Here is an 8,348-nt window from a genome sequence, read left to right on the forward strand (position 1 = left end):
CAAAAGATAAAATACAAGGGAAGGGAAGGGACATTTAAATTGAAAATAAAAACAGGAAAAGCAAAAGGCGAGGGGAGTATAAAAGGGGAAACGGAAATTAGAGACCTCAGAAGGTCCAAAGATTCGGAGGGAACAACATCACGAAATTTAAACGATAAAGAGGTTAAAGGTTAATGCTAACCCTAACCCTAATGCTAACCCTAACCCTAAGGCTAACCCTAACCCTAATGCTAACCCTAACTCCAACACTAACCCTAACCCTAATGCTAACCCTAACTCCAACCCTAACCCTAATGCTAACCCTAACGCTAACCCTAATGCTAACCCTAACCCTAATGCTAACCCTAACTCCAACCCAACCCTAATGCTAACCCTAGCCCTAATGCTAACCCTAATGCTAACGCTAATGCTAACCCTAATGCTAACCCTAGCCCTAATGCTAACCCTAATGCTAATGTTAACCCTAACCCTAATGCTAACCCTAATGCTAACCCTAATGCTAACCCTAACTCCAACCCTAATGCTAACCCTAATGCTAACCCTAACCCTAACCTTAATGCTAACCCTAACTCCAACACTAACCCTAACCCTAATGCTAACCATACTAACTCTAACCCTAACCCTAATGCTAACCCTAACGCTAACCCTAATGCTAACCCTAACCCTAATGCTAACCCTAACTCCAACCCTAACCCTAATGCTAACCCTAGCCCTAATGCTAACCCTAATGCTAACGCTAATGCTAACCCTAATGTTAACCCTAACCCTAATGCTAACCCTAACTAATGCTAACCCTAATGCTAACCTAATGCTAACCCTAATGTTAACCCTAACCCTAATGCTAACCCTAACCCTAATGCTAAACCTAATGCTAACCTAATGCTAACCCTAGCCCTAATGCTACCCTAATGCTAACCCTAATGCTAACGCTAATGCTAACCCTAATGTTACCCTAACCCTAATGCTAACCCTAACCTAATGCTAACCCTAATGCTAACCCTAATGCTAACCCTAATGTTAACCCTAACCCTAATAATGCTAACCCTAACCCTAATGCCAACCCTAATGCTAACCCTAACCCTAATGCTAACCCAACTCCAACCCTAACCCTAATGCTAACCCTAGCCCTAATGCTAACCCTAATGCTAACCTAATGCTAACCCTAATGTTACCCTAACCCTAATGCTAACCCTAACCCTAATGCTAACCCTAATGCTAACCCTAATGCTAACCCTAACCCTAATGCTAACCCTAATGCAACCCTAATGCTAACCCTAATGTTAACGCTAATGCTAACCCTAATGTTAACCCTAACCCTAATGCTACCCTAACCCTAATGCTAACCCTAATGCTAACCCTAACCCTAATGTTAACCCTAACCCTAATGCTAACCCTAACCCTAATGTTACCCTAACCCTAATGCTAACCCTAACTCTAACTCTAACCCTAACCCTAATGCTAACCCTAATGCTAACCCTAACCCTAATGCTAACCCTAATGCTAACCCTAACCCTAACCCAACCCTAATGCTAACCCTAACCCTAATGTTAACCCTAACCCTAATGCTAACCCTAACTCTAACTCTAACCCTAACCCTAATGCTAACCCTAATGCTAACCCTAACCCTAATGCTAACCCTAATGCTAACGCTAATGCTAACCCTAACCCTAATGCTAACCCTAATGCTAACCCTAACCCTAATGCTAACCCTAATGCTAACGCTAACCCTAATGCTAACCCTAATGCTAACCCTAACCCTAATGTTAACCCTAACCCTAATGCTAACCCTAACTCTAACTCTAACCCTAACCCTAATGCTAATGCTAACCCTAACCCTAATGCTAACCCTAACCCTAATGCTAACCCTAATGCTAACCCTAATGCTAACCCTAACCCTAATGCTAACCCTAATGCTAACCCTAATGCTAACCCTAATGTTAACGCTAATGCTAACCCTAATGTTAACCCTAACCCTAATCCAAACCTAACCATAATGCTAACCCTAATGCTACCCTAACCCTAATGTTAACCCTAACCCTAATCCAACCCTAACCCTAATGTTAACCCTAACCCTAATGCTAACCCTAACTCTAACTCTAACCCTAACCCTAATGCTAACCCTAATGCTAACCCTAACCCTAATGCTAACCCTAATGCTAACGCTAATGCTAACCCTAACCCTAATGCTAACCCTAATGCTAACCCTAACCCTAATGCTAACCCTAATGCTAACGCTAACCCTAATGCTAACCCTAATGCTAACCCTAACCCTAATGTTAACCTAACCCTAATGCTAACCCTAACTCTAACTCTAACCCTAACCTTAATGCTAATGCTAACCCTAACCCTAATGCTAACCCTAACCCTAATGCTAACCCTAACCCTAATGCTAACCCTAATGCTAACGCTAACCCTAATGCTAACCCTAATGCTAACCCTAACCCTAATGTTAACCCTAACCCTAATGCTAACCCTAACTCTAACTCTAACCCTAACCCTAATGCTAACCCTATCCCTAATGCTAACCCTAACTCTAACTCTAACCCTAACCCTAATGCTAATGCTAACCCTATCCCTAATGCTAACCCTAACCCTAATGTTAACCCTAACCCTAATGCTAACCCTAACTCTAACTCTAACCCTAATGGTAACCCTAATGCTAACGCTAACCCTAACGCTAACCCTAATGCTAACCCTAATCCTAATGCTAACCCTAATGCTAACCCTAATGCTAATGCTAACCCTATCCCTAATGCTAACCCTAACCCTAATGCTAACGCTAACCCTAATGCTAACCCTAATGCTAACCCAACCCTAATATAATAAGAATATAAAAGAATGAGTGGAGACAGAAGAGAGAATGAGACGTTTTTGGCGCGTGTCGCTCTTGATTTTGTGTTTTTTTTTTGCAGTAAACTTAAAGGAGGCCTTTACACTTTATGTTTGATTCCATTTAAGCTGATATTCCATTCTTGACATCTTTAAATTTACAGTATTCATGGGAGTTTTATTTGGTCATTTTGCTTCTTTTTATTTCCTATTTCCCACATTTATTCATAGTTTTTATTAGATTGCAATAAATCCTATAACATTGAACAGACTGACTAAAGTCAAATGAGCTGCGGTTCCCACCGATAGCGTCATTCTGATGGGTTTTTGCTGGCTGCAGCTGAAATATTCCAATGCTCCATGTCACAGAGACAGTAAATACTAAACCCTAAAGATTCTGAAGGCATGATGTAAAATAGTAACGTATAATACAGACATTTGAAGAGACAATTAAGAGAATGTTTCCATGCTTCTAAGAGTGGCCGAGGAGCCGTTTAGAACTTTATAAAGATGCATTGTGTGATACCAGGAACTAATTTAACTTCAAGGCGAAGCTGCTTCTGCTTTGTCGACCATCGACTGATCTCCTGAAAGTCCACCAGCGCTTTTTAAAAACTGAATTCTTCATCTATGGAGGGAGTAGACGGCAGATGTTTCCACAGATGCTCTTCACCAGTGGTCAGTGAGTGATGCAGCAGATGAGCGGGAGTTTGACTGGCTTCAACCAGCTACTGACTCAATGTCTCCAGCCCATAGTGTGGATTCTCTACGAGAGCAGACAGCAGCTTCACTCCTGAATCCTGCAGCTGGTTCTGACTCAGGTCCAGTTCTCTGAGATGGGAGGGATTGGACCTCAGCGCCGAGGCCAGAGAGCCACAGCTGATCTCTGATAACCTGCAGTCCCTTAATCTAAATAAAGAAGGGAAACTTTTATAAGGTTATAAGTGAAACCAGTATTCATCTGAAAGGTTAATCAAAGGCATGATCTGTAAATATTTAATTTAGTTCCAGGTTAAAAATGATAGTAATATGTAATTACCACAATTCCAACCTCTCAGGTTTGCACTGTTCCAGAGGAGAATCTATATTGTTCTGGCCCTCACTCTTCCCAGGTTCTCCCACCTCTTTCCCTCCCATCTCATCATGGAGATCCATCTCACCTGTGGCTCATCTTTAAAGGCACAACCTGTCTTAGATGACTTCCTGTCTCCCTCACCATCTCCCTCCTCGTTGGCTGGTGTCTACCAGGCACCCTCACCTAGTTTTGTCTAATTTTGGTTACGATCTGTCGGCTTTTTCATTGTCCTTAAATCAGTTTATCATGAATAAGTGGTCCCCGTGTGCCCCCCCTCCTGAAGGAACTGGGCACAACACACACACTCAGAAAGTGTGAGGACCCTCGGATGGAATAATGGACATTTTTGAGAATGGTGTTTACCTCAGAGTTTCCAGTCGGCAGTTTGGAAAGTGGAGAAAACCACAGAGCAGCTTCACTCCTGAATCCTGCAGATGGTTCTTACTCAGGTCCAGTTCTCTGAGATGGGAGGGATTGGACCTCAGCGCCGAGGCCAGAGAGCCACAGCTGATCTCTGATAAGCTGCAGCATTCTAATCTGAAAAATGCAGGATGAGGTTATACGGTGCAGGTCTGCATGTATCTGCGTCAGTACTAAACCTACGTTAGTTCTTAGTTGGGTCAGACCTGAATTCACGATATTCCAAGGAATTTTTTTAATGTGGTGCATCACAGCAGTGTTGAGAACAGCCTCACTTCACCATCTTAGCAGCTGGTATATAGGTAGAAAAATGAAGACTGACCTGAGCCTCTCCAGTTTACAGTTTGGACTCTCCAGTCCAGAACAGAGCCGCTTCACTCCTGAATCCTGCAACGTGTTGTAGCTCAGGTCCAGAACCCTCAGATGGGAGAGGTTGGACTTCAGAGCTGAGGCCACAGAATCACAGCTGGTCTCTGATAAACTGCAGCCTCTTAGTCTAAAATAACAATTATTTTGAGAGAAGACAAATAAAAATCAACATGTACCAGAGCAAAACACAGCTTCCAAGCAACAAACCTCTGGTCCTGCACCGGCTTATCTGCCGTATGTTCCTATTTTGGGTTCTTTCAGGGCGGTTGGACAAGATCTCCAGCGTATGTAAAGTGTGTGTAGGTCAAAATACCTTCCAAGTTTGTGAGAGCACATTTCTCAATAGCACTCAACTCTTGTCAGGAGTTGGGACAAAGCGACCCACTCCTGACAGCTTGTGGGCGATGCTGCAGCGACCCTGCAATCCCTACACTCTCTGGTGAAACCAAATCAAAGGTTTTAGACACTGCTGGATGCTGGAAGGGTGGCTATAGTCTGGACGCATCGTTCCCCTGACTGCACATTTCTCCAACAATGATTGGCAGCTGGTGTCACTGTGTCTCCAGATGAGAGAAGGAAAGAGAGCCCCCCCACAGTGTGTTTGATTGCCCCACTGCAAGCTCAATGCTGCCAGAAAACATTGCAGGAGCATCAATTCCCCTCAGGGCATCAACAAGGAGCTCAGGAAAAGGTGCAGCTGCCACCTACTAGAGACAAGCACACTGAGCTGAGATTCAAAGCCCTCTCCTCCCAAGAGAAGAGCTTGTTTGTTGGAGGCTCTTCTGGGCGATACCTGGTGCCACAGCTCCAGCTCAGCCCGTCTCTGGAGCTGAGGTGGAGCTGAGCAAGTTTCATGGTTCTCCACCACTTCCTCTCGCTGAGGACCTTCTCAGCTGGTGGTTTCTGCTCCACCTTCCAAGTTGAGCAGGTGATACTTCTGCATTCCTGCCACCAGTGTCTCTGCAGAAAGAGTCTTCTCTACTGTTTTAGATTATTAGATTGAAAAATTAGGATTTTTGGTTGATGTCTTAGATGTTGTTGACTAAGAGCAGGTTTTTCTTTAATAACATAGAGAGATTCGATGAGAAGAGCAAATGTATTATTTTATGAGCTACTTCCACTACTATTATATACACATACTTCCATATTGTCTTAGATTGCAGCTGCATTTATTGCATCGTTCATAGAAAGTCATATTTGTGAGGAGAAAAACTCCAATAAGGTCATTTTCTTTAATGACCATTACAACAGAAGGAGGCGATGAACAACAGATTTATATAAAAATGTGTGAAAACTTATGGATGGAAACCTTTTTAAAATGGTTGCATTGTGTAGAATCGTGTAGTGTAGAATCAACTTGTTGACTTCTGATTTGGACTCCAATGGAAGTGAGGTGCAACAATTGTGGATGCTGAAAGCTTCAGATCTTCATGAAGGTTTCTGTGGTTGGACTGACCTGCTGCCCCTTTAAGAGGGAGGCAGGTTTGGGCTTCTGGCTGGAATGAAGCCACCTAAGATGAGAATGACTGCAGGCTTTCGGTACCAAGGTTTAACAGGGCGCTCACTTCACACTTGGGCTTTTCTCTTTTTTGGGATGGCTTTTCTCAGGAGAGAAGGGGCATGGCACACTGCAGCAGCTTTCTTTTTGGGTTTCTAGTTTTCCTTCTGATCTTTAAAAGACAGGAAGAACCATTTTTGATTGGTCTGAATGTTTGGGCGGTTTTGTGGCCAGCCTAAAATAAAACAAGACAAATCTACAACTGATACTTCCTTTCTAGTCATTGATGACCATCCTCACATGGGACAGATTTCCACAACCAATTTAATACTGCAAATCTGTCCTGTGTGGTCTTTTTTCTGAGAACTGTAACACTACGTTTATAACAAAGATCAAACATGGAAACATTTATTGTCTAACTAGTTACACCTGGGAAAGTACTGGATCATCTCTGACTGACCTGAGAGTCTCCAGCTCACAGAGAGGATCCTGGAGAAAACCACAGAGCAGCTTCACTCCTGGATCCTTCAGCTGGTTCCACTCAGGTCCAGAACCCTCAGATGGGAGGGATTGGACCTCAGCGCCGAGGCCAGAGAGCACAGCTGATCTCTGATAAACTGCAGCGTCTCAGTCTGGAAAAGGAATAAATGGGGCAAATAAAAACACATTTCTAAATCTGAAAATGAAGAGAAAAGCAGAAAATGTAAAGAAATTTAGCAAAGACCAACAGAGGCCTCCTGACCTGAGCGTCTCCAGTCTGCAGTTTGGATGCATCATTGCAGAAGACAGTAACTTTACTACGGCATCTGTCAGGCTTTGGTTCTCGCTTAAGCTCAGCTCCCGTAGATGAGAAGGGTTTGACGTCATTGCTGAGGCCACAACTTCCCAATGACTCGTTGAAAGAACACTACCAGGCAGTCTGTTGTGTATGAAACAAAAATAGTGAGTCAAACTTTGGGATTTCTCATCAACTTATCTGAGAATCTACCTCAACACAAATGTAGCTCATTTCCTGGAAAAGCTAAATTCAACACCGTAGAGCAACAGTTTGAACGACCATCAGATCTGAAATGCAACTGAATTATTCTCAACATTTGTCTTATTTTAGAACAGCTCATAATTACTCAATATTTAAAATGATTATAGCAAATGGTTTAAAGAAACGTGCATCTTTTTATCTGTCTATCGGCTCTTTGGATATTTTGCATTTCATCCAATTTGTACGATGGTGCGTCAAGTCTTAATTCAGCGATCCGATCGATGACATCAGAGTCTCTGGTTGCATCGATTGCCCTCAGCTTCTGTTATATCTGCCTGTTTCCCTTCAAATCATTTTCACTGCACCTTTTGTTGCTAGTGATGAAGTTGCCACCTAACGGGTGTGGAAAGGTCAAACAACTTTGTGGGTCACATAAAGGCTCCAAACGGAACCGCCACAAAGACCTAAAACACCCATTTAAACCAACGAGGCCGGCTGTTTTTACGTTGAACAAATGAAGCAAAATAGTCACGTGTCATTAGTTAAAATGTGTTTTTCTGTCGTTCGAATACGATGTTTACAAACAAACAAAAGTGATTTAATGACATGACAGTAATTTCATGATAGTCAGTTAACTTGTGGCTCCTATTATTCCTGCCTTATGTTGGTTTGTCTGGATTGACCTTTGAACTTATATCCAGCCAGTGTTGAACATTTCTGGATGAATTGTTGTTGTTTTTAATTTATGGACGCTGCAATGGAGATAAAGAATTGAAGGAATGACCACTGGAGGGGGTATTGCTACCTGACATGATCCACTCGCTTGATTTAAACGCCGATGTCTGGCCCCAAAAATCTTTACTTACTCGGCCTTCCTGCAGTTCCTCACAGCTGGAATCAGGCGACGTCGTCCCTCCTCTGAGGTGTTGTACTGCCGCAGGTTCAGCTCATCCAGAACCTCCTCTGACATCTGCAGCAGGTAGGCCAGAGCTGAACAGTGGATCTCTGACAGTTCCTCTCTGATATCTCCCCTGACTTCAGGAACTCTTGGATCTCCTGATGGACTGACTGATCCTTCATCTCCATCAGACAGTGGAAGATGTTGATGCTTCTGTCTGGGGAGATTCCATAACTGTTCTCCTCCTTCAGGTTGTTGAGGACCTTCTGGATGGTTTCTG

The sequence above is a fragment of the Takifugu flavidus genome, unplaced genomic scaffold (genome assembly GCF_003711565.1).
Source record: "Takifugu flavidus isolate HTHZ2018 unplaced genomic scaffold, ASM371156v2 ctg349, whole genome shotgun sequence".
NCBI lineage: Eukaryota > Metazoa > Chordata > Actinopteri > Tetraodontiformes > Tetraodontidae > Takifugu > Takifugu flavidus.